The sequence below is a fragment of the Camelus dromedarius genome, chromosome 14 (assembly GCF_036321535.1).
Source record: "Camelus dromedarius isolate mCamDro1 chromosome 14, mCamDro1.pat, whole genome shotgun sequence".
Classification (NCBI taxonomy): domain Eukaryota; kingdom Metazoa; phylum Chordata; class Mammalia; order Artiodactyla; family Camelidae; genus Camelus; species Camelus dromedarius.
Window position 1 is genome coordinate 56,640,041 of NC_087449.1, and position 26,794 is coordinate 56,666,834.

General features: G+C 43.7%; 1 protein-coding gene across 2 annotated transcripts in view; it reads left to right on the forward strand.

The window, feature by feature from the left end:
• Nucleotides 1–18,723: 18,723 nt before the first annotated feature.
• Nucleotides 18,724–26,794, forward strand: part of EIF4G3 (eukaryotic translation initiation factor 4 gamma 3) — a 319,467-nt gene continuing 311,396 nt past the window's right edge. For both annotated transcript variants that reach the window (XM_031464263.2, XM_064493971.1), the window contains exon 1: nt 18,724–18,873. The gene's annotated coding sequence lies outside the window, so the exon portion shown is untranslated. The remainder of the gene's footprint in view (nt 18,874–26,794) is intronic.

Here is a 26,794-nt window from a genome sequence, read left to right on the forward strand (position 1 = left end):
TGTGTCCCCCCAAATTTATATGTTGAAATCCAAACCCCCAGTATGATGGTATTAGGACCTGGGGTCTTTGGGAGGTGATTAGGTTATGAGTGTGGGACCTTGTGAATGGGATGAGTGCCCTTCTTTATTAAAGAGACCCCTATGGGGACACAGCGAGAAGATGACCCATCTCTGAACCAGAAAGTGGGCTCTCCCAGACACTGAATCTGCCAGCACGTTGAACTTGGGCTTTCCAGCCTCTGCAACTATGAGAAATAAGTGTTTGTTGTTAAAGCCACCCAGGCTGCGGTATCCTTGTTACAGCAGCCCGCCTGGACTGAGACACAGGGGACGTGCCGATTTACCCACGCCATGAAATTGGAGCAACAGCTGCAATGGAGTCAGCGTCTGATTACGTTTATGAGAATCCACTGTCGCTCTCCAGGGTCTCTCTTCTGCACAGGACAAACGGGCAAGGTGAATGAAGATGTGGTGGGAACCGCTGTTCCAGCACCTTTCCAGTCCTCGATGGTGGCAGCAATGTCTGCAGTCCCTCTGGGAACGTTACAAATTTGGTAGAGATGGTGCTGGTGGCTTCCATTTGGCCTTTGCTACCATAGTAGCCCTCACTGCACGGATCAGGGAACAATGTGCGGATTCTGCCAGTGGCTGAGTATGTCTATTCCAATTGTTCATTCCAGAACTGGGAGAATAGCCCCAGGGTGTAGTTGAGCAACCACCGGGCAAACTATAAATTGCACCTGAGCTAAAATTCCATTGATCACCTCACCTCCTCTGACCGGTGGACCACAGTGGCATTTTGGGGTCAGATCAGAGCCAGTGTCCAGGAATCCCTGGAAGGTTTGATTACTTCCTTTTCCCCAATGCACAGTCACTCCAGTAAACAGCCAGAGGCCCCCTTGGGGAAGGCTGGTACAAAGATGATCAGTATAAATTTTTGGCAGCGGAGCAGGGTCCTTCCTCCAGGGGACCCATTCTTCCCTCAGTTCAGTGGGTTCTGGACCTCCGGGTCTGTACACTGGTACAAGTCTAAGAATTGACTGAAAGGCCGTGACTGTTTTGGTGATTCAGGTCAGACCTCCGTTCACCCAGCCTAGAACTCTTGTGCTTATATAGACCAAGTAAGAGTTCAGTAGAAGTCTTACCTTTTCTTTTCCTAGGGACAACGTGATCAACTAGCCAATGCACAGGTCTCTGTAAGTCAGAGGATTCCGGTTGCTGCTTCAGCTCTGCTGGCCATTTCAGTAACCATGAACATCTTGTCTTTGCCAAGTACGTGATGCCACTTGACCCTGCCACCCAGGATCTCATTATCCCCATGGATTAGGGGTCCCAGCTCAATGGTAACAATTGCCACTGTCATTTCTGACCTAAAGAGAAAAGAGATCACAGCTGCTGGAGCTCCTCTCACAAATTTATTGACCATAGTGGTGAAATGTGTGTCCTCTGGGTTCTCCCATGCGGGTAAGTAGGTCTTCCATGACAAATCCACACTGATAGCTTCCACTCAGTATATCAAGGTAGTTCTGCCATCTCAACTCATTTACGACAGGCCACCGTTGGGTACCACATTTCACTCAACCAAATGCATCATTAGAGCCCCTTTAACTCCTTGAGCTAAAACACAGAATCCATAATCTCTGCTTAGTGGGGCCATACAGCAGAGGCTGTCACATCTCTCTTGTCTGTCGATGGCCAGAGAGTAAATATCTTAGGCTTTTCAGATCTATCTGTCTCTGTCACACTCCTCAGTTCTGCTGTCAGAGCACGAAGGCAGCAGCCACAGACAATACACAAATGAAAAGAGCATAGTCTGATAACATTTTCTTCATGGACACTGGAAATTCGAATTTCATATAATTTGCATGTGTCTTGAAATATGACTCTTCTTTTGATTTTTTCAGCCATGTGAAAATGTAAAAAATATTCTTACCTTGCAAATTGTACAAAAACAGCAGAGGGGCCCATAGGCACAGTTTGCCAATCCTTGCCTTGGGGTTTAGAATATACATATTTAATTAATCCCAATTTTCAAGTAATACGTTACTTCACATACAGTGAAAGAAACTTACAACAGTATATTCACAAATCCTCCCTCCCATTTTCTGGGTATTCTTGTCATACATTTTACTTTTAAATGTTCTATAAATCCACATTTGCTTTAGATAGTCAATTATGCTTTAAGGTGATTAAAATAATCTAAACATGCCTTTTATATTTACTTTTATTTTAACAATTTCTGGAGATCTTCATCTCCTAGTGTAGCTCCAGATGCCTGTGCACCGTATAATATTCTTCCACATAAAGAACTTCCTTTAAGATATCTTACTATAGGTCTGCTGGTAATGAAATCTGCCAGCTTTTGTTTATCTGAAGAAGTCTTTATTTCACCTCACTTAAGAAAAAATTATATGCAGTAAAATTGACTTTTTTTGCATAGAGTTCTATGAGTTTTAGGACATTTATAAGGTTCTGCAACCACTACAGTCAGGATGCAGAAGAGTTGTGCTTTCATTAAAAAAGAAAAAAAAAGCTCTTTTATTTTGAAATAATTCATAGGAACTTGCAAAAAACAAGCTCATAGGAAGTTGCAAAAAATAGCATAAAGAGTCCTGCATACCCTTCACCTAAATTCCCTCAATGGTAATATCTTGCCTAACTGTTGTCCAATATCAGAACCTAACATTGCCAATTCAAGAAACTGACATTAGTGTATTATTGTTAACCAGAGTTATTAAGACCTTATTTACATTTCACCAGTTTTTATATGCACTCATTTATCTGTGCGTGAGTGTCTGTGTGTGAGTGTGTTGTTGTGTGCAGTTTTATACCAAGCATGGATTCATGCTACCAGCACCTTCATTTTGGAAAAATATTCTTGCTGCATATAGAATTCTGGGTTGACATTTCTTCAGCACTTTAAAGATGTCAGTTTGTTGTCTTTCTTTTTTTTCTTTTTTTTTGGGGGGGTAATTAGTTTTATTTATTTATTCATTTATTTTTAATTGGAGGTACTGGGGATTGAACCTAGGACCTCATGCATGCTAAGCACGTGCTCTACCACTTAAGCTATACCCTCCCCTCCTGTTATCTTCTGTTTGTATAGTTTGTCTAGCTATTAGCATAACTGACACCATCTTGGACCCGTTCAGTACCTCTTGTCCTTCCACTGGCCCTTCCTAGGGCTCTACTGTGTAGCAACTCTCTTCTGTGTTGTCAAGGGCTCTGTAGTTAATAGATACTGTTTAATAATGGTTAGGACCAGGTGGCTGCTATGCTCCATTCGTTCCCAAACAATGATGAAGACCTTTGCTGATGTAGTCCTCACACCCATGAGACTAGTTACCCATTCACAAATCTTGACTTAGGAATGTACGTCCTGTTTCCAAGCACGTAGCCCCACACCCTAGGTTAACTATAAAATTGTCCCAGAGGCCCCCTGACAGTGCGAAGTGCAGCTGTGAATGCTTCTGGATCACTGTCTGCTCAGTTCAACCCTGCGAGTAAGTTATCCTATAATAAACCGATCCACTGATTACATGGAGCTGCCTCCCTTGTTTTTCAATCTCAGGATACCTTTCTAGTTCGGTGGGCACTTTTTGTTCCCTCTGTCCTCCAACCTTGTTTCCCATAAGAAGTCCGCCGTGATTCTTATCTTCATTTTTTGTACATAATATTGTCTTTTTTTCCCCTCTGTCTGCCTGCAGGATTTTCTCCTTATCTTTGGTTTTCAGCAGTTTGACTATGATGTGTCTAAGTGTTTTTGTTTTCTTACCTGGGGGAGACACTGGTAATCCCATTTGGTGTTCTTTGTGATTCTTACATCTCTGGTTTGATGTCTTTTATCATTTTGGAAAAGTCTCCTTCACTATCTCTTCAAATATTTCTTCTGCATATTCTCTCTCTCTTTTCCTTCTGGGATTCCAATTGCACATATATAGATCGTTTGATCTTGTCCCACAGCTTTTGGATGCTCTGTTATGTGTTTTGTTTTTTCACCTGTTTTTCTCTTTGTGTTTCAGTTTGGATAATTTCTGTTGAACTATATTCAAGCTTACCAACTCATTCCTCAGTTTTGCTGAGTCTATTGATAGAAAGCATTCTTCATCTCTGTTACCATCCTTTTCTTCAATTTCTAGAATTTCTATTTGACTCTTATAGTTTCCATCTCTGCTGAAATTGCCTGTCTGTTTATGCATGTGGTCCATCTTTTGTTAGCATTTTTAACATATAAATCATGATTATTTCAGAGTCCTTATCTAATAGTTTCAATAACTGCATCATTTCTCAGTCTATCTTGGTTGATTCTTTGTCTCTTGACAGTAGATTTTTTCCTGCTTTTTAGTGTTTTATAATTTTTGAACAAATGCCTGACATTGTGTAGAATGGTAAAGACTAAATTAAATAGTATTAATTCCTAGAAATGGACACATATCTTCTTCTGCTGGGCAATTAGTATAAGATCTTAGTCGGTTTAGTTAGGGGTTGAGCTGGTTTGGACTTTGTTGTTCCTTCAGTTACCTTCATTGCACCACTGGCTTCCAATTCTTCCAGCATCATCTCAAACTTAGGACAAGGACTGGGTTGCTGGAGGGATTTTATCAATGCTCCTGCTCTGCCTCTCATCTTTACATCCCTTGGGCTGGTGGCTATTGCTTGTTATTTGGCGCTTGCTATCCTGGTGGAAAGGGGCTTATCTCTAGTCCTGATCCAGCCTCTGTCTTTAGCAAACTGTATCAGGCGTGGGGCTTCTTCAGTGATCCTGCTCCTCCTCCCCATGGCAGCAAAATTCTGTCTTGTATCTTTGTCACATCCTATGTGAGAGAGTTTCCTGCCTCCTCCCCAATGGTAGGAGCCTTGTAATGGTACTGACATAGGATCCGGGTACAGGACGGTTTCCTTCCCCTCTGACTTCTCCAGCTACAATGGGTCTTCACGTGTGTCCTGGGGTAAGGGTTTGCTGCCTGTCCCCAGGAGCTTCAGATTTTCTTTCTACAGAGGGAAGGGTCCTGGTGAGGTTGAGACATCCCACACTCCTTACAGCTGCAGCCCCTCCCTTCCTCCAGGTCTGTACCTGATGGAGGTCTGTGGAGAAAAAAACCCACAAGACGGTACAAACTCATGTTCTGTCTGCATCTCCTGGGGGTCTACACATGGCCTGCAGCAATTTATTACAAATTTTCCCTGAATCCCTTACACTTTTGGCATGTAGTTGATGCACAGGGCATACTTATTGTCTATTTGGAGGAAATCATTGAACTTTTCTGAGTGTTTCTGTTCCTGTAAAACAAGACTGATAATGCCCACCTCACATAGAGCTCACATGAGGTAATTGTTCTGAAAAGGCTTTGTTAAGTGGAGAGCAGCAAACACACATACAGGATGACTGACCCGGGGGTCTCTGCTTCCTTAGCTGTGCTAAGGTTTGGAGGCAGAGTTTGGGAAGTGCTGTGAGAACCAGGATGGAGAGAGAGGAGGGTGTGGGTGGTGGGTACAGTGGGGAGAGTGGTGGGAAGAGGCTGCAAACCAAAAGGTAAGCTCCCATTCAGTCTGCTTGGATTTAAATCCTGACTCCCACAGTAAATCTCTATGCTATCTGTGGCAAGTTGAAGAACCACTCTGAGGCTCAGTTTCCTCATCTGTAATATGGGTTTTGAGATTTGTGATAATTTAATTAGTTAATACTCGTAAAGAGTTTAGAATAGTGCCTGGCATAACATACTTAATAAAATATCAAGGTTCTTTTGTTTGTTTTGTTTCATTAATTCCTTCACTCACTTATCCATCAACAAATACTGAGAATCTACTATGTGCTAGGACTTGTACCCAGTGCTGGAAATATAGCATTGAATGAGATAGGGTTCTTGTTGTTAGCTATAAAGCAAAAAAAAAAAGGGGGGGAGTGGGGTATGACACATCCAAGGCAGCAGGGAGTCTGCACCTGGACCTTGTGTACCATTTCCTTTTACCTCCAGAGCACCAGGACAAAAACCTGGTTCTAGAAGGGTGGTTTCCTAGTGAATTCAGGGAGCTGCTTCTTGCTAGTTTTAAGATATGACCACCAGAGGGCGCAAAAAACCCAGAGACCTTGAATCAGCCCTGGTTCCCCTACCGGCACTGAATCCTGGGACCCTTTCCCTTGCTCAGTTAGGTGGCTGACTCTGAGGCCAACAGGAGCCAGCCTTCAGGTCCTTAATTGTTTTGTTAGAAAGCGGTGAGTAAACTGAAGTAATCCTGGACTGGGAGCCTGAAAATGTGAGTTCTAATCCCTTCCCCACAGCTCCCTGCCTCAGGCAAGTTACTTCACCTCTCTGAGATTCCCCCACTGGTCCGTATCTGCACGAACTCTTGCCGCTGTTTTCCCTTTTGGTCCCCCATCTGACCCAGGCCCCTGGCTCTCATTTCAGAGAGAGCCTGTGTAACACAGGGTCTCAGAACCTGGTGTTTAAGTGACTTGGGTTAAATTCTCATTCCAACCACAAACCAGCTAAGTCACCTTGGTCAAGTAACTTCACCTGTCAAAGCCCCAAGTTTCCATCTCTGTTCAATGGGAATCCTGGCACATCCCTTGCATGAGTGCATACTGATGTCTTTAAGTACTTAGTGCAGTTGCTGGTACATAATAATTGCTCAATATACGTTTATTATTCAGATAGAAATTTGACTCACATTCATTAAGTGCTTACTTAATGCATCTCCAGGACTGGGGCTTTCCTAGTAATTCCTTTTGTGGCTGTTGGAAAGATTCCTTCCCTTTTCTGAGCCTTAGTTTCTCCAATAGAAAAATAGGGGGTGAGATGACAGTAGATAATCAGTAGGAGCCATTCCAGCTTTCACATCCAGCTGTTTCTGGTTCCCTCCCTCCTACCCCCCTCCCCCTACTTCCTTCCTTTCTTCCACCCAGCCATCATTTATTCATTCATTCAACAATTATTTATTGAGTATCTACTGTATTCCAGATGCAGGAAACAAAACAGACCCACATCAAAACAGGTGCCCATTGCTGACAGCCAGTCTATTGGAAGCGTGTTTGTTCAAAACCTTCTTTGTCTTCTCTTCCAGCAATCAATCTTGCAGGTTATTTCATGTTTAAAACAGGGAAAAAATTGTGCCAAGAGTTTATTTCCGTGCATCTCTGTGTGGCTGTGTACACACATACATTTATATATAACATTTGCAGCAGCGTTGTCATGGGAACCATCTTTTGGTGTCTCTGGGCATGAAGGCTGCCTGTGAGTGGAGGCGCTTTTATGGAACACCCCCTGCATGCACTTTTGTGTGGCACAAAATCCTGCTGGGAGAGTTCCCCCAAGAGCCTTTGTCGGCCCTTTTGAACATTGCTGCCTATTTTTCTCATTGATCTTGTCGGATGTGAGTGAAATTGACTGGGGGAACTGAATGTCAAGCTCGGTGACTGGCAGAGCAAGATCCTCTGGGACACCTGCCAAGGAGCGGCGTGGATAGGTCAGCTTGGGCTTTTGTCTTTTTAAACCCTTGATTTGGGAATGTTTAAGGCTTTGGGGAAGACTTGGATGAAAAGACAAAAGCAGCCAGGGAATGTATTTTCAGAAACGACAGCTGCAGCAGCCGCTTTTGAACTTGGTAGGCAGTGCCAGAGCCAGGAGGGGCAGAGTGCCGGCCAGAGCGAGAGAAGGGACTCTATTCACCCCACGCAGTGCCGATGGGCCTGGCCTCATCCTGGGCGCTTTGCATATGTTATCTCCTGTAATCCTCGAATCCGCCCTGTGAGATAGACACTGTGGTTCTTAGCAGAAAGCTGGGATGGAGAGGAAAAGGGGCCTAGCCAGGAAATGGCAAAGCTGAGAGATTCAAACCCCGCTGGGCTGACTCCAGTGCCAGGGTCCTGGCCACTATGTCATGCCACTGGACCACTCTCTGCAGCCAGGTTCCCCTCACCTCTAGGCCAGGGGTTGGGGGTTGGGGCATCCAGGAATGGCAGTCCAGAGATCCAAGTTATCACAAACCCCAAGTCACAGCGGCAGATCCAATCCTGGGCGGCCATGAGATGAACAAATCAAATCTATGCAAATATTACCTTCACCCTAAGTATAGGAGCAGGCTGGTATTTTGGTTTTGTGAGAGCTTACTGTGCACCTGGTATCATTTCACTGCTTTATTGTAAAGTCTGTTGAGACCAATGCCAGCTTATCATTACTCTATTACAGGTAAAGAGACCGAGGTACAGAGAGGTTAAATGTCTTGCCCAAGATCACACAGCTCAGCTAAGGAGCTGAGATTTGTACCCAGGCAACCTGGTTCTGGCACCTGAGCTCTTAACTACTGTGCCTTCCTGGTCCGTGAGTTAGGGTTCTTCAGGTCTGCACAGCTCTACAACCGAGCCACAAGGACTCTCCCCTCCCCAAAGAGTGTCAGTCATCTGAGAGATAAGGAAGAGCTGCAGGGAGAGGGAAGAGGGGTCTCTTTTACTGATGATCTCCTATGTATCCAGTACTGTGCTTTCCACCTCACAATTTTGCTGGAACATTGGAAATACTATCATCCCCTTCATACAGATGAGCAGAAGCAAGGTCCAGCAGGGTGAAGTGTTTGCTAAGGTCTCAGAACTGGGATTTGAGCCAAGACCTATGTTTTCCAAAACCCAAGCCCGATGCTGCAGAAGAAAGACAGCACTACCCTGGGCCATTCTCCCATATTTCTCACCTATTTGGGGCCAAATAGGTGTTCAGATGTTCTCCTGAGAGCAGGGAGGGCCACTCCAGAGACCCTCGTCTGGCAGAGGATGCTGATCTGCCCAAATACAGGTGCTCCCCCAAATCTGCCAGTTGGGTTACACCCAGTAACTCAACCAGCATCCACCCCTTAACTATTTTTGGAGCACTTCCTAGTGCCAGGCTCTGTCTGGGTGCTGGGCTTCCAGCAATGAAAGCGAGTCATGGTCCCTGCCATCAGGAGCTTACTTTCTAGCAGGGAACAGCCATGGTACAAGTGAGTACATGTGTGAGAAATGTAGGGCACTGTGGGTCTGAATAACAGAGACTACTGGGCCTGGGTTGATAACTGATGTGGGTGTTTATGTTTATTTCAGGGACACCTTCCCGGCACTTTGGCTTGAGAAGGACAGTCATATCCCTTAGTGCTGTGGGCTAAAGCTGAAAGCTGGCCACTTTTACAGCGTGAAATGAAAGAAGTTCCTATTTCCTTTATGTTCAGAAAACAGGTTGTGATACTTATCCCCAAGCCATTTCCAGCTTCGTAGAAGAGATAAATAAACTAATCTTTACTGAATATGTATTATGTGCCAGGTACTAGGCTACATAAGTCCCTTAGGCATTACAGTGCAGTAGAATCACAAGAGAATGTCCCAGCACAGAAGTAGCAGAAGGCAAGGATAGATGAAGTTTGTGTAGGAAGGAGGTGAATCAAGGAAAGTTTGTCCAGTAAGATGATACTTGAGCTGGGTTTTGAAGGGTAAGTAGGAGCTGGCTAGGTAATTCAGGAGCAGGAGACAGTTCAGGGTACATGTCAGCAAGGAAGTGGTGGAAACTGAGGGTGCGGAGATTACTAAGGGCCAGATGCAATGGGGCCTTAAGTAGCTGGCTAAGGAACCTGGTGGCCTCTATACAGTCCCCCCTTACCCTGCATAAGGGTGAGAACTAAGCGTCTTCTTCAGTTTCTCTACTCAAGTGGAAGAAAAGGCTTGCAGCAAGGGTAGGGGGAAAAAAGCATGACTGCCAAATTTGGGAAGCTGAAAAATGTTCATCTGCAGAATTAATTCTAAATTGCTGCTATTTTCATTCTCAGGCTGGTGGGAAAGGGAGAGCATAGCAACGCGCCTCAGCCTTTTCCCAGGTGTCTGGAGTGCTAGCAGGCCAGGCCAGGCCAGGCTGACAGGCCAGCTTCCACGGAGATCACTGGAGTCACCCTGGTGCTTGGCACCAGCTGTGGGCATCTGGAAATACAGCTTCCTCTCCCAGTCATTAGATAGGGGGAAAATCAGAATCCAGGATTTTCCCAAGGCAATAAACACTGCAAGATGAGTAAATGGCATTAGGCTTGACAAGGGCCAGGGGAAGGCTGGACCACCCAGGGTAGAAGGATGTGGTTTCCAGATTCCCAGATTCAGGATGGGATATGTGGGTGACTGTGTGAAGTCCCTTGGTTTAGAGAGTGCGGGAGGCCTGCTAGGCCAGGTTTAGAGACCTTTCGGTAGGGCAGACCCAGTGGCAGTGCAGGCTGATCTCAGCAAACAGGGCAGCTCAGCAGACCTGGTGTGTAGGGGGTTCTGCTAAGGCCTGGCACCAGTGACATCAAATGCTGCCCTGCCCCAGGCCTAGCAGCCGCCTCCTGAACGTCTTGGGTGACAGCCAGACATGGGAGGAAGGGAGGTCCTGTTGTGATTCACCTCCTTTGTGCAGGCAGTATTGGTACCCAGACCTCCACTGGGGTGTTATGAGGGTTAAATGAGTTAATATGTGTAAGGTGCTTTGCCCAAGGCCTGGCACATAGTGAGTGCTCAGTAAATGTTAGTTATTGTTGTTTTTATCAGCCAGATACACTAGTGGTTGCTTTCTGCTTGCTAGCTTATTTAATCCTTACAACAGCTCTAGAAAGTAGGAATTAATAGGTAAAAAGAAGTGTTTGCTTTTTACAGTTGAGAAAACTGAGGCCCAATGGGGTTATGTAACTTGCTCAAGGACATATAGTTAAAAGTGGCAGAGCTGCAAAGAACATCTATAACTCAACAGCAATAAAAAAAAAAACACCTAATTTAAAAATGGGCAAAGGACTTGTATACACATTTATCTAAAGAAGGTATCAGATGATCAGTAAGCACATGAAAAGAAAGATGCTCAACATCACTAATCATTAGGGAAATACAAATCCAAACCATAGCACAATTCCACTTCACACCTTTTAGGAGGGTTATTATTTAAAAAAAAAAAAAGGAAAAATAAAATAACAAGTGTTGGTGAGATGTGGAGAAACTGGAACCCTTGTGCATTGTTGGTAGGATGTAAAATTCAGCCACTGTGGTAAAACAATATGGTGGTTCTGCAAAAAATTAAACTTAGAATTACCATATGGTTGAGCAATTCCACTTCTAAGTATATACCCCAAAGAACTGATAGCTGGAACTTGGATACTTGTATACCCAAGTTCACAGCAGCATTATTCAAAATAGCTGAAAGGTGGAAACCACTCAAATGTCCATTGACATATGAATGGTTAAACAAAATGTGGTATATCCATTAAATGGATTATTATTCAGCTTTGAAAAGGAATTATATTCTGACACATGCTACAAGATGGATGAACCTTAAAGACATTACACCAAGTGAAGTAAGTAAGCCAGACATAAAAGGACAAGTATCAAATGATTCCATTTATATAAGGTACTGAGAGTAGTGAAATTCGTAGAGACAGAAAGTAGGATGATGGTTGCCAGGGACTGAAGGGAAGGGAAAATGGGAGTTATTGTTTAATGGACACAGAGTTTCAGTTTGGGATGATGACAAAGTTCTGGAGATGCACAATGTAATGACTGTACAACAATGTAAATACCACTTAATCCATTGAATTATACACTCAATAATGGTTAAAGTGGTGAGTTTTATGTTGCGTGTATCTTACTACAAAAAAAAAATTTAAAGAAAAAAATGTGGCAGAATTGAGATCGGGATCCAGGTCTATCAGTCCTTGGGGCCCCCTGGAATGGTTTCTTGGACCCACTTTCTCCTTTCTAGGAAAATGTACTCCATTTTTGTTCGAAACTTACAGGAGAGAGAAAAGCAGTGTCTTGATGATGATGGACACACCCAGTAGGAATTAGTTCTATTTTCCAAACAAGGCATTTGCAGGTGATGGCAACTTGAAGGACAGGCTAATTCTGAATTCGGCCCAAGCTGGGTCAGAGAATGGAACACTGAAGAGTCAGAACATGGCAACTGTGCTCCATCCCCTCCATCCTCCTCCCACTCCCACCACCTGTGCTCCCATAGCATTCATCATTTTGTGTCAGTCAGTCAGTCAGTCAACAAATATTTATTGAGCACTCTGGTATTCTGCAAAACAATTCTCAGACACTAGCTAGGTAGCCTATAATTTAACTCAATTCTGACACTATACCTGAAGATAGCTTCAAATCCCATAGCTAATTTATAAGGGATGGTCAGGGAAGGCCTTTCTGATAAGGTGAGCTTAAGAGCTCAGTCCTACAAGGTTGCCCCCCATGTCCCCCATTTCAGATGCCAGTCACAAGCCCAGGTTGCTCCCTGTGCTTCTGATCCACTGGCTAGAGATTGGAGGTTCCCATGACCCCCTCCTTGGTCTCCATTAATTTGCTGAAGCAGCTTACAGAACTCAGAGAAACATTTTACTTACTAGATCATGGGTTTATTATAAAAGGATATAAATCAGAAACAGCCAGATGGAAGAGATGCACAGGACAAAGAATGGGGAAGGGGGCGAAGCTTACAAGCCCTCTCTCAGCACCTCCGTGCGTTCACTAACCTGGAAGCTCTCAGAACCCTGTTTTTGGGTTTTTATGGAGGTCTCATTACCTAGGCACGAGTGAATTCAATCTCCAACCCCTCTCCCCTTCCAGGGAGTCAGGGAGTGGGACTGAAAGTTCCAACCCTCCACTGGTAACCAGACTCCTCCTTAGGTGACCTAGGGGCTTTCCAAAGTTCACTTCATTAACATAACAAATGACACCTTACTGCTCTCTTAGGAAATTCCAAGGGTTTTAGGAGCTCTACACCAGAATGAGATGAAGACCAACCTCTTATTATAAATCACAGTATCACAAGCACACAGCACATGTCAGGCACTATTCTAGGAGCTGGAAATACAGCAACGAACAGACAGAATCCCTACTCTCCTAGGGCTAACACTCTAATGGGGAGGGAGGGATAGATCATAAACTCATGAATATGTAAATATGTCACTTATCAAATGGTGATAAGTGTATGAAGGAAATTAAAGTAGGTTAGGGTAGGTTGGGGTTGGGGGTGGGTTGCTAATTTATAAGCGATGGTCAGGAAAGGCCTCTCTGATAAGGTGGCATTTGAGTAGAGACAAAGAAAGTGAGGGTGAGCAGTGCAGATATCCCAAGGACAGGAAGCAGAAAGTGCAAAGGCCCTGAGGCAGGGAGTATGCTCACATAAAAGGAACATCAAAAAGGCCAGTGGTAGGGGGAGGGTATGGCTCAGTGGTAGAGCATATGCTTAGCATGCATGAGGTCCTGGGTTCAATCCCCAGTATCTCCATTAAAGTAAATAATAAATAAATAAATTAATAAACCTAATTGCCCCCCCCTAAAGAAACAAGAAAAAAATAAAGAGTTAAAAAAAAAAAAAAAGGCCAGTGCATTAAAGGAGACTAGTAGGAGAGAAGCTCAGAGAGGTAAAGGTGGGGGTGGGAGACGGAGATCACATAGGACCTTGTAGTTCATTGAACAGATTTTGCCTTTTACTCTAACTGGGAAGGGAAGGCAGTGGAGGGCTCTGAGCAGAAAAGTGGCATGATCTTTAACTTTTAATGTAAATTATTAGGGGTATTATTTAACTTGTAGGCCCAGTTACCTATCTCTCTTCCCTATTGGATGCGGCCTCACGGTCCTCCCCAGGGGCCCAGTACAGTGCCTAACACAGAGCTATCACTCAGTAAATGCTTGTTAAATGGGTTACAAAGGTTGGTTGTGACTCCAGAGGCACACAGAGGGGAATGGCCTATGCCTGAAGTGGGAAAAGACGGGGGGGGGGGTGGCATCCGACTTCTTAATGAGAGGATGATACCAGATTGTGACAAACACCTCAGCCAAGCAGTGAAAAGCGGTTGTGAGTGTCAGTCCTGGTTCTGCTGCTCACTTGTGCATGATCTTGAGAAAAATCCTTTCCTCTCTCTGGGCTCTGTCCCTAAAACCAGGACACTGAGTAAGGCGATCCCTACAGCACCTTTGGTCCTGACTAGATTCTACTATAATACTTAAAAAGATACTGTGGTAAATACAAATAACAGAAAATTTACTTATTTGACCATTCTATGATACTCTTTGTTCCCTCTTGCATCCGAGTGAAGCTGAACCTCTGCTGCCACAGTGGCTGGTGGGGCTGTGGTCACCTCCAGGAATAGCTGAGAAGTGGAAGGCCATTACACACACTCTGGGCAAAGGGGTGGGACAACTTGGCTCTGGAAGTGGGAGTGGCAGCAAATTTTGCCCTGGAGGGAGCAGGGCAGGAATGAAGCTTTGCTGACACGCTTACCAGGTCCTGGATCCTGATGGTCCTCTCTACAGACCAGTTCCTTTAAGTCTTGCTTTAATCCTTTAAAGGCAGACCTCTTGTGTTCATTTTGCAAATGGCCCAGAGAAGTTAAGAAACTTACTTAAGGTTGATCAGCTACTCTGTAAGATTAGAATCCCAGATCTATCTTGAAGTTTACAATCTTTGAAAGGAACTACCACCCTCACACGGCACTCTACCACTGGGCCCTGTGATGCTGGGAGGGGCCTGCTGGCACAGCTCTTTACTGAAGAACATGGCTGATTATGAATGTGCCTGCAGTATAGGGAATGGGGCAAAACATTTCTTTACTTTTCCCACTGGGGCTTCTTTCTTTCCATCCATGTCCATTTCACATGGGGGCCCTGCAGTCACTCCTTCTTTGGTCTTTCTTCCTTCTCCTCCTCCTTCTTTTCAAAATGCTTTTGGCCTTCCACCTCTATGTCTTAACTGCCTAGGGTCTAGACATTGGGCCACGAAGGTCCACACCCAGCTCTACCTCATCAGGCCTTGGGGGATGGATGTTTGCATTTCTCAGGAGTGCCTACTAACACACGGCCCTTCTGTGCCTACTACAGATGGCTTCTGTTGTGCTAAAAGGCCAGTCCCCTCCAGGAGGAGAAAAATGTAAGGGCCAGAAAATTCCAGCCTGCAACAATATTTTCAAAAGTTTTCAATTAAGAAATTAAGGGGTCCCGCTAAGCCCAATCTTCAGTTCACTCAGAGAAACAGTGACCACACATGATAACCACTAAGCAAAGCACCGTCACCTAGCCACAAGGAGATACATAAGCCAAGTCTTCACCTGTCTGCTGGCTCTTTGAATGAGGATGGAGAAGTATTTTGATTCTAGGAGGGAATGCAGGTCTCTGCTGGGGGCTCATGGTGCGCTGGCTGGTCAAAAATACAACACTCCTCCTGTAAGCTTGCATTGCCTGCTCCAGGGTCCTCTCACCTTTCTCTCTCCCTGCGCAGTCAGGTCCAGCCTAGGCTCTGCGGTACCCAGGACTTCTCCAGGGTGGCATGAAATCCTCTGGAAACACAATTATTCTGTCCTTCAGCAAGTTTCACATCCTATTTATAGAGTGCTAGATATCAGGGATATTTTAAACGGCTAAGTAATGTTCCTATATAAATGAATAATAACAGCTAAAATGTATCCAACTGTTACTATGAGCTCCGAACTGGGCTAAGTGCTTTGTATTTGTTGTCTTATTTCTCATGATAGGGGGTAGAGTCTCCATTTTACAGATGAGAAAACCAAGACTCTGAGATGTTCAATGATTTCTCCAAGGTCATACAACTAATCAGTGGCAGGGCTGAGAATCAAATTCAGATAACTCGATACTAATGGCTGTACTCTTAATTGCTCCACATTGAGCTGTAAGCAACCACTGCTGAGAGAGCTTAGAGAAGCGGTGCCTATCTCAGCCTGCGGAATGAGGAAAGGGTGCCTGGAGGAGGTAAGGCCAAACCAAGACTTGAAGCAGGAACAAGAATTAGCCAACAGGCTGAGAAGAGATATGATGGTTTGGGGTTGTAGTCTGCATACAGGCCCCAGGGCGAGGAGAATGGCTTTGTCTGCAGTAGACCAGCTCTGTCTGCAGGTGGCTGCAGCTCTGGATTTGAGGTGTAGAGTGGCAGGATGGAAGCAGAGTCCAGATCCTGAAGGATCCTGAGTTTAGAATGGATTCAAAGACAATGCGGAGCCATGGAGGGCTCTCAGCAGGCAAGTTCAAAAAATCAGCTTTGCTTATTGACAGTGCCTCTGGCCACTGTGGAGAGGTTGCTAAGTGGAAGGCAATGTGGCGAATGAGACCTGGAGTCAGACACCTTGTGTTTGAATGTCAGCATTTCAGGTTGAAAGTTATACAAGTTGCTTCTTCACATCTTTGAGCCTTTACTGGTAAATGGGGTATAATACCTTGTAGAGCTATTAAGGTAAGTAGGAGTTAATCTAAGCGAAATGTTTAGCAGAGTTGTACCCTGGCACCTAGTAGTGTTCAGTAACTATTAGCCGCTCTGTGTCAGATGGGAGGTGTTGAGCAGGGCTGTGCTTTTCAATGAAAGGATGCCTTCCTCATTGATTGCCTGGGGCCAGAATCTTTATCAGGGACTTTTACATTATTTTGCCCAAGGTCTATCCGTTTTAAGAGCGATAATGCTCATAAAGTGCTTAGCAAGGACCAGACACACAGTAATCACCTGATGCTTGTAGCTATTATTAAGTTAGAAAATGAAACTAGCTCAGAAAAGAATAACAATTAAGCAATTATCAGTCTGTTATCACCCTAGTGTAAATGAGAAGCTAAATTCTTTCCTGGGAACCGGTTTTCATTGGGATAAGGAAGTTGGAGACCTGGGACACAGAAGGAGAATCTGCGGAACTGCAGGACCATTTGGAAATTTTTCCTGGAGCCAGTCATGTCTGGAGAAGAGCAGACAATCCAATCTCAGGTAACCAGGGGTTACAAATCCAAATGGTTAGGATTCTAGAGTGTGAAGGAACTCCTGTCTTCCGGTCTGGAGATGTGGAATGACACTTCCTTTTTAATACTAGGAACTGTCAAGTGCTTGTCAGAAAGATACAGTGATGGGTTGTGGTATCACCCTCTTCCAGATGCTTTTTTCCAGAGGGAGCATTTGGGGCTCCTAGGGATTGTCAAGAATTAAGCACCCACTATGTGTAGAGCTTTATGTGAATTGGAAAAAAGAAAAAAAAAAGCAAGGCAGTGTGAAGCAGTATAGCAGGAGGCAAAATCTGACTCTTACTCTGATTTTGTCTCTGCCAACTGCACTCTCCAGGTGACCGTGAGAAAGCCTCTTGTCCGTTTTGAGCCTCAATTTCCTGAGCTCCTTCTGTTGTGTGATGGTATTGAGCCTCCCAGAGTCTCAGTTTCTTCATTTGTAAAATGATTACTACCTATTTCACAGGGCTGTGTGAGATAATGACTACGAAGTGCTCAGAGCTTGGAAACCATTATTACCTGGATTGCTCCCTGATCCCTGCAATTCCTTTGCACTCAATCTTCCTGTGCTTGGGCAAGATCCCCCTTGGGGATGGGGTGTGTGGGGAGGAGATGGGGTGGTGCTGGGGAGAAAAAGAGCTTATTAACAAGTATTACGCCGGCACAGGACACTGGGGAGCTGACCACTGGCTGCTGGTCAAAGGGCGCTCCAGTCTCCGGGCAGGCCTTGGAAGAATCCGTCTACAGAACCCTAAACTAAGGAAGCTGATTAGATAAGGCGGGTCGGATTAGGTCTCCAGGCAACTTGGGAGGGAGCAAGTTTCATTCGAACGAAAGTGAATTTCAAATTCAGTCTTGGCTCTGTCCTCTTCTGGCTGGGTGACCTTGGGCCAGTCACTTTTCCTCTCCCAGCCTCAATGTGTTCTGGAAACGGGCTCCTCATCCCACTTACGCCTCTGAGTGGACAGGGCGAAATGTCGACACAATGGATGGGAACTGCGTTAAGGGCCGGCGAGTGCTGTTTGTTATGCTAATAGGTGCACGCCGCGGGTTCCTATGCAGCAGTTTCACTCTTGTTAAGCGGTTCCTTCCACCGTAACAGAGGTGTCTCGCCTCACCGCCTCCCAATCCTGCGGACCGCAGGCTCCAGTGCCGTTACCATTGTTCTCTGAGGCTGGGCGGCAGGGGAGGGCTCTCGCGGACCAGACCTTGCCTTTAGTCTTTCCCTCCGCCCCGCACCCTCGCCGCAGCCAGCCTGGGAAGTCCCCCTCACCGATCTTTCCCGAGGAAGCGAGTCAACCCCAGAGAGATCCCGAACAGCGGCCGAAGACGCCCCCGAGTGTTTCCGAAGAATCCCGACCACTCGCAGACTCCGGAAAGAGCCGAAGAGGCTTCCCACCCTCGGCCTCCCGAGCCACTCCGAAAAGACCCGAAGTTTTCCGAGCGGCCGTCCTGCCGGACTGCTGGAGGCGGCCGCAGCGCCATGTTGGATGCTCTGCTCGTTGAGTGAAGAAAATCCGCCGGCATCGTCTGAGCCCCGCTACCGAGAAGGGCGCCGCTTCCCCCGAGAAGGGGGATAAAGACCCCCCGCCGCCGGCCCATGAGGATATTGCCGTGAAAGGTCCGGTCTCTCCGCCTCCTGCCCCCGCCGGGTCCGGCCCCCCCCCTGGGGTCGCGTTGTCACGGAGACCGGCAGCCGGTGGTGCTGGCCCGCGGGGCGGCTGCTGCTGCCGGCGGCGGCGGCGGCGGCGGCGGCGGCGGCGGCGGGCGTGTGTGACCGGTCCCGGCCCCCTCCTCCTCCTCCTCCCAGCCTCCCCTCGGCCCCCCGCTCCCGCCGCCTCCCCGGGTCTGCCCCCATCCCGCCCCCCCGCTGCCCCCGGCCCCTGCACCCCGGCGCGCCCGGTCCCGCTCTGGGGGGGTTGGTGGCTTCGCTTTGCCATGAGTTTACCGCAGAAACCGGCTCTGAAATCAGGCTCAGCGGCTGCAGCAGGAACCGGACCCGGCACCGGAGCGGCGGCGGCGGCGGCAGCAGCGGTACCGCCTCCTCACCCGGCGGCAGCAGCAGCAGCGGCGGCGGCGGCGGCGGCAGCGGCCCCTCCTCACCCGAACATCAGGGCCCTCCAGACCCAGGCGCCCCAACAGTATCCTTTTCACCTTCTTGTCGGTCCTTCGGCTCTCTTCGCTGCAGACCAGGGGGCTGTGGCCCCCTCCCCCGGGGAACCCTCCTGCCCGGCGCCACAGCCCAGCCAGGGAAGGGACTGCTCCTTCAGCCCACGCACCCGGCTTGACCAGAGCTTTTGGGGGTGTCCCAGCAGCAGCACTGCGGGGGACCCCAGGACCCTCTGCACTACTGTGAAAACTAGCTCCACTCGGCCTCTCTTCTGCAGCCCTTCCCTTTTAGAACTGGGGGACCCTTCCCCCTTCTTCCTCTCCTCCCCTAAACCTCCTCCCTCCCCCACCCCCCCTTTATTAGGCCGAATTCGCTGGTGCCTGGGACCAGCCCTGCAGGGAAGGCTTTTCTCTGATTGTTGTGACTACACCCTCTTCTTCTCTCTTAAGCTCCCCCTGCAGCGGGCATGGCGGGCTTCCCTAATTAATATTATTAATACATAATAAACTTTATTGGTAAATTTCCTGTTTGAAACTAAGCTCAGCTCTTTACTGAGGTAAGTTGGATTTTAAATCTACGGTGAAATTTTGCAGAAGGGACTCTGTCTGGCTAATGTTTTTAAGCGATTGGGGGAGTTGTGATGTGGTTTGTGGTGGAAGGCGATCTAAGGAGGAAATGTTACACCGGACACTTCCCTGTCTTTGACCTTTTTAAAGGAAGAGGAAGTTAACCGGCATTACCCATCACCCCCAAAAGTCTCACTTCTTGGAAGGCTTGTGTTATGCTGAATATGTTTAAAGGCGTTTAATTCACTCTTTATAGTCCTGATGTCTAGAGGATACCAGGGCTCCTGGAGGAAAGTCTAGTGTTGAATGTGTTTAATTTCATGTTACTTGGTCAGTTGTAGAATTTTTGGACAGCTTTGATTGAAAAAACTTGGTGACGAGGTATTTTAAAGACTAGCTGGTGAAGGTAAAACATTGAGTTTATGAATTCCATGGAGGTTTAGAAAGGTATTATTACCTACCTGAGAGTAAAATTTCATCATTCACCCCCCAAATCTGTTGTATTTGTGTAAATCAATAAATACTGATTAGATGTTAGATGTGTTTTTATATTTGTGTAATCGTGTGTTTGACTTTCAGAGAGATGAGAAACTTAACTGCTGTGAGGTCCACAGATTATTTCACAGTCTGTAGTTTGATTCTTGTCTGTATCTATTACTTCGAGAAGGGAAAGGTATCTGTCTTATAGAGTCATTTCAGGTCATCGTTTTGGTTTCTGTCAAGTTTCATTTTCTCTGTTCTTTGAATATTGTTAGTTCCCTTTTTTTTCAGTCCAAGTGGTGTGGCGCAGAGTAAGATAAATTCCATTCCAGTGTGATGTGTGTACTGATTTCATAATGTTTAACTGCATGATTCTGTTCAATTAAGAATTGTTCTCTGTTGAGAATGCTTGCTTAGTGATCCCTTAGTGTTGCCCATGGAAAATCTGGTTAGTTTGATCAGTATCCCTAATTGCTTTACTGTGGGGGGAAAAGGTTGGCTAATATGCTTATTTACTTCAAGGTGGTTTTCAGTGCTGGATCTCTTAAACATTATCTTCAGTTAATGCTTTGTGAATTCAAATTCCTTTCTGATTTCAGTCACTTTTTTTCGGGCTTGATTGCCCATAGTTGATTGGGGCTGTAAGTTTCTATACTGTATCACCAAATAAATTATTCATTACCTGCATCTTGCAGCTGTTTTGGAAATTAAACAAATGAAAGGAGTCCAGTAGTATGTGTTCTTGACTACAAAGTGATATGTAAGGACCACAGTGCTGAGTATGACAGTGCTTGGTGAGTTTAGTGGTGTTATTTGACTGGACACAAAGAGCTGTGACCTCAGTGTTTCAAGTGTGCTTTTTCCTCAGTGCATTCCACAAAGGAAGGACTGTGAGTTGGTTGCAACATTAAAGTAGTTACTAATACTGCAACAGTTGTTAAAGGGGACAAATTTAAGGTGTAATTTCCAAAGGAAATAATTTTTAGGTCTGTGTGTAGTAATAGGATACTTAGTTTTATGTGGCTTTAAGTTACTTGGTCGCATGTCATTGAAGTTAGAATTTTTTCTTTTTGATGTATGTGACAATTCTATTCTCTTTGCTTTCTTTACACAATGAAAGGTTACAGTTGCTAAAATCTAGAAACTTGTATATCTAATGAAGTATAAATTATAGATTTCATTAGAGAGTACCAATGGTATAATGCCGTCAGTTGTAATGGGGAATTGGTTAAAAATGGATTGAAATAGAGCATTTCTTTCCTACACTGAGGGAATGTGGAACTTTGCATTTGTTTTTGAAGAAAGTGGTTATGGTATGGTAAGTTGATACACGTTGAAGCATTGAGACTGGAATGCAAAGCTGGAGTTGCTCTTTCTGTGGCTTGATTAAATCTCCAGTTCCTCAAAATATACGGGTGCAGTTGTGTTTGAATTGAATTAGTAAGTTCAGATAGTATTTTAAGTTTGTGAAACTATTAGAAGGAAATTCATGTCTTAAGATGTCCTTCATTTGTACTTAGTGTTCAAGTGGCAAATCAGAAAGGATAGTGAATTTGAATTTAAACGGAACCTGCTTAAGTAGGCATCAGCATGGCATGGCAGGCTCATAAGGCCAGGCCTTTGACTGCTGAGAGGCAAGGGATGGGGCATGGTGGAGGGTGGGCGGGGATGGTGGGGAATGAAAGAAGATAAACCGTGATATGAAAAATGCTAATGGCACAGAAGAAATATACTTAGAGTTTTCATAACATAATCCAATATGAATAGTTTATGAAATTGGCACTTCAGGATACTTGCCTTGAGATTTGCTCACCCCAATATGAGGTTCCAGGAGGCTCTATTGAGAATCTTAACAGTGATTCTTAATCTTTTCTGGGTAACAAACAACTTTGACATTTTGATGAAAGCTTATAGACTCTGTACAGAAAACTGTCCATGCACAGAAAATCTTATTTACGTGTTCAGAGGGTTCTTGGGTCGCCATTAAAAGCCTAGTTCTTTAGATGGAAATTGCTCATTCTTGAGATAATTAAAAATAAATGAGTTTGAATTCAGGTGCCCAAATAGTTCTGACTTAAACAGAACAATTTTGCTGTCTGTGATGAATACACAGTGTTCTATTTATATGAAAAGACTTCAGGATGTAATTTCTCTCATGGCTGCTGACACTTCTGGGGAGTCTAGTTACTCTTTGGGGGCAGTCGGTCTGGTTAAAATCAGAGCAGTGGGTTCTTTGAAGGAACTAAATTTGGTAAAAGCCAATGGTGACCTGAAAAAAACCTGTGTCCTCAACTGTTTTATCTTAGGTATGACATATATTAAAAACAAATACTCCCTTTTATTTGGTATTACAGTTTTACTTTTTTTGTATTGTGTTGATTTTCAGTTTTATCTTATAGGCTGAAGGCAGTAACTTTGCTTTCTTTTTTGCTTTTAGCAAAGTTAAATCTGAATAATAATAGTGTTCATTTATTGAGAGCCTACTGTTCTAGGAGCCGTACAGAAATGATTTTCTTTAATTCTTGCAAGAACTCTAGTGAGGTAGGTACTTTCCCTATTATACAGGTGAGGAAACTGAAGTTCAGAGAAGTTAAGTAACGTTCTCAAGGTTGTCTATGTAGTAAGTAGTGGACTGCAGTTCAGACCGTGGTATGAGCGACTCCAAAGCTTATGAATGTCTTTTCTTCTGTGTCACGCTATTTCTTACCAAGACTGCATGTGGAAGTGGGAGGAAGGATACCCTCCCATATTTAATAGCTAGACAAAGTCTGTATACAATTAAGGAGCTCTGTGGAGTAGTCTAGAATGCAGTGATACTGTACTTTGTTTTAATTAGTTCATAGCCACATACTGCTAGACAAGTAGGTTATCTTTACCTCATTGAGCCTTAAAGCATAGGAATAGGCCTGCCACATTTGATTCAGTGCATGTTTCTGCTTGTTTAGATGTTAGCAAGGCCTCCGGCAAAATACCTTTATAACTAGCAACTGGAACTCTATAACTCATTCAGTGGCCAGTATTCTATTTACTTCTGAGTCCCACCATCAACATAGATGAATCTGTGCTTTTAAAGAGCAGATCCTCTTCTAGGATCTCCTGTGCAAGGTGGAGATAAAGAAGGATGAAAGTTAGATGCCTGAGTTACATCAGCTCTTGCCTCTTGCTGCTGCTCCCTGTCTTAGGCTTATGGGTATTTTCTGTCAAACTCTGAGAATTTAAACCACTTAAGGACTGATACATTCCTTTTCTACGTTGGGGTTTTTGATAAGATTTTTACAGAAAGTCCTGCTGAAAAAATGTTTTAAACCATATGATTGCCACCTTTTAGCCATTTATTTTGGGGCTTTAATCTAAGTGGCAAGTTTAAAAATTCATTTGCTCATTTATTCAGCACCCACTGTGTGCCATACTCAGTGCTCAGTCTGGAGTTGAAATCTTTGCCCTCAAAGAACTAGTTCCAGACAGGTAAATGAACAGAATACCATGAGGCAAGTACAGTAACTCCTACTCTGGGGGAAGGAGGAATTAGGACTTCCTAGAAGAAGTTGACATCTGAGCTAAATTAGAGGGATGAGTAAGAATTACCCATGGTTTACAGAGCTTTCTCCTTCTGCCAGCTGACTTTCCCCAAGTACACTGCTGTTGCTGCTGCATAGAATTTTAGTACTAAATGGATTTCAGGCATGTTTCAGGTTTTCATCAGGAGCAGAGAAACTAGAAGGAGGTACCAGAGAACATGACAATCAAAACATGACAGTTGCCATAGATTCAAAGTATCTTTTGCATCATAATAGGAAGATTAAAGTATGAGAAGATACATACCAGACTGCATCTCTTTGTTTGGCTCTTTGCTGGTCTCTTTGCCACTCATTGCATAATAACCCCCTCCCTTCTGACACTAGTCTTTGGTTTGGAAACAGTACCTGCTAACCTTAATACATAAGTGGATTTTGCTTGGTGTATTGAGAAGTACACCTGATTTGGAGTAAAAAAAATCTGGATTTGAGTTTGGCTTTTCCATTTTAACAGATGTGTTATCTTGGACTAGTCACATAACTGCTTTTGGCGTCGGTTTCCCCTTCTCTAAAATAAATGGGTTAGGCTAGTTTACTAATGTATCCTCTTGAATTATAGTGGCTTTCAATTCTGAAGATTATGGTTTGAGGTTTCTTTTGTTCTTGTGTGTAGATGGGAAGGATTTATAGAGACCTATTAATGGTTTCTTAGTCTGATGGTCAATAACACATTTCTGTGGTGACTCACTGGTGCTAGAAGCATTCTAAGATGGATCACAGGGAAGGCAACTTACTCATATAAGAAGCCACCTCTGTTTTTGTCTTACTAATGTTAGATTTAGCTAAACACATCTGAAATGCCTCTGTGACATTAGTAGTGAAGACTACATGGCTTGTCGTGGGATGGCTTGAAGCCATAAAATAAGGTTGCCATGGTCAGATGCTGGCTTGCTCTGAGTGATGGTACAGTTAGTTCATTATGAGGTTATAAGGGAAAGTAAGTTCTGAAATGAACTCTTAGGATGAGACACAATCTATTTTTGCTTTAGGATTAATATTTTGAGCTAATATAAAGTATTTCTCGATTATTAGCCAGGCGCCTGACTTCAAGCAATGTGTAAACTGCAGCTAAGATTTACGTGGATGAAATATTGCAGGATCCCAAGCTTATTCTGAATTCTCATATGGCTTCTAGTTCTTTGGCTTACTGCCAATCAGAAGGAATTTTTCACTCCTGTAGCCTTAGCTGAAATTTGAGATAGTTTAAACTATTTAAGGTACATTTGAAATTTGTCAGTTTTTATGATTTTTATTGACTAAAAGTTGTTTTGTACTTTTTTAAGCCCCGTGTGTGTGGGTGTGTTCCCTGACTCTTCTGAGACATTAAATTTTATTGATAGAGAATGTAAGCTCCATAAAGGCAGAGATTTTTGTCACTTTTGTTCACTACTGAATTGCCATCATCTATAACAGTGCTTAGCAGGTAGTAGAAAGTCTGCAAATATTTGTTCAATGAAATGTTGATTAAATTAGAGTCTGGGAATCAGTTTTAAGATAAGTTTTTGGATAATATAGATGGCATCACAACACTCTTAGCACTCAAAGCCACCCTAAAATTGTTTACACTGACGTGTAATTGAATTGAAAATAGTTCCATAATTCATTTGAGATGGAATAAGCATTGATCCACTTTACAAAGCCATCTAAAGTGGCTGAGTTGTATTTGAAGTATAGATACTGAAGATTAGAGTTGGTATAAAAGCCAAAGAGAAAAAACATTTATAGTCAAATATTACTATTAAAATTTTTCTTTTATGATTTTAAGAGTAACACATCATCAAATCAGAAAATTAAAAAAATATAGAAAAGTGAAATGTCACCATAATCTTAGTACATAGAAATAACCACTGTTAATATTTTAGTATATTTCATGTCATTTTTTTCTGTAGACTTCAATTTTAATAGACTTAAAATTTGTCCTGTTTTGTAATGTAACTTAAGATCAAATTACATACAGTTTTGTATCTTGCTTATTTTGTTACTTAACTGTCAGCCAGCAAAAACTACTTTTTGAATAGTTTTATTCTTCATCAATTTGGGGTAAACTATTTTTGTTTCTTTGGAAAGGTTTTCTGGAGGATATTCTTTCACTTTTGGCTTATAGCTCAGAAGTTATGACTGTACATTAGAAAGAAAGGGGTCAAACCTTTATCAAGAAGTCAAACTTTTTGAGTTATAGCGCCTGTCATGTTTTGTATTATTTATGACATTAAAAGTTGATGTAACTTCATAGGTTTCCCCCTCTACAATTATGTACTTTTAAAAAATTGTCCCTTTGAATCCATCTTCATCCATATTTTCAATCATACTCAAAAAGAAAAAAAAAGACGTGGTCATGGTGGTGTTTGCTAACTATGAATTGTATACATATAATTGTGATATTGCCTTGATTTCTTTAATTGGGCAGTAGAAAATAAGTACAGCCAGTTTTGAGGGAGAATAGAGTTTTTTACATTGAGAGTAGAAAGGATTGAATCTTGAAGGTAGAATAGAAAGGGTGAGTAAGATGACTCCTGACTCTTTCTAAGTCCTAAAAGATAGCATATAAGAAATAGAATTTGAACAGAAAGATGGATTTTAAAAAAAATTAGAAAAGTTTAAGACAATATTCAGGGTTTGGCAGGGCAGAGGGAAATGGATTGTGGGGAGTGGATGATCAGCATGAACAAAGATTTGGGCTTGAAATAAACATGATGTGTGCTGGGTTGTAAGGGTCCTCCTGATCATCTTGGAGTGGAGGATTCTTAAGGTAGAATGCTTGAGATAATGGATCTAGATTCTGGAGGGCTTTGAATGAGTATAAGAAGAGGTTAGACTTCACTTGTGTAAAACTGTTAACTTTTTTTTACACAGCTTTATTGAGATATAATTTGCATACCATATACAAGCCAACCATTTAGACTGTACAGTTCAGTGGTTTTGAGTATGTTCACAGACTTGTGCAAAACCATCACCACAATCAGTTTTAGAATATTTTCATCACTTCCAAAAGAAACCCATTAGATTTACCAGTTCCCCCCAGTTCTCTCTACCCTAGGCAAGTACCAGTCTGCTTTCAGCCTCTATAGAGATTTGCCTATTCTGGACATTTCATATGTGAATAGAATACAATATGTGGTCTTTTGTGAATAGGTTCTCTCATTTTGCATAATTTTTCATGGTTCATCTGTGTTGTAACATATTTTAGAACCTTTTTTATTTAATTGTTGGAGAATATTCCAAGTATTGTATTTTCTTTGTTCAATCACCTGTTGATGGACATTTGGGTGGTTTTAACTTTTTTTACTGTTATGAATAGCTATGCTATGAACATTTTTGTGTGGATCTATGT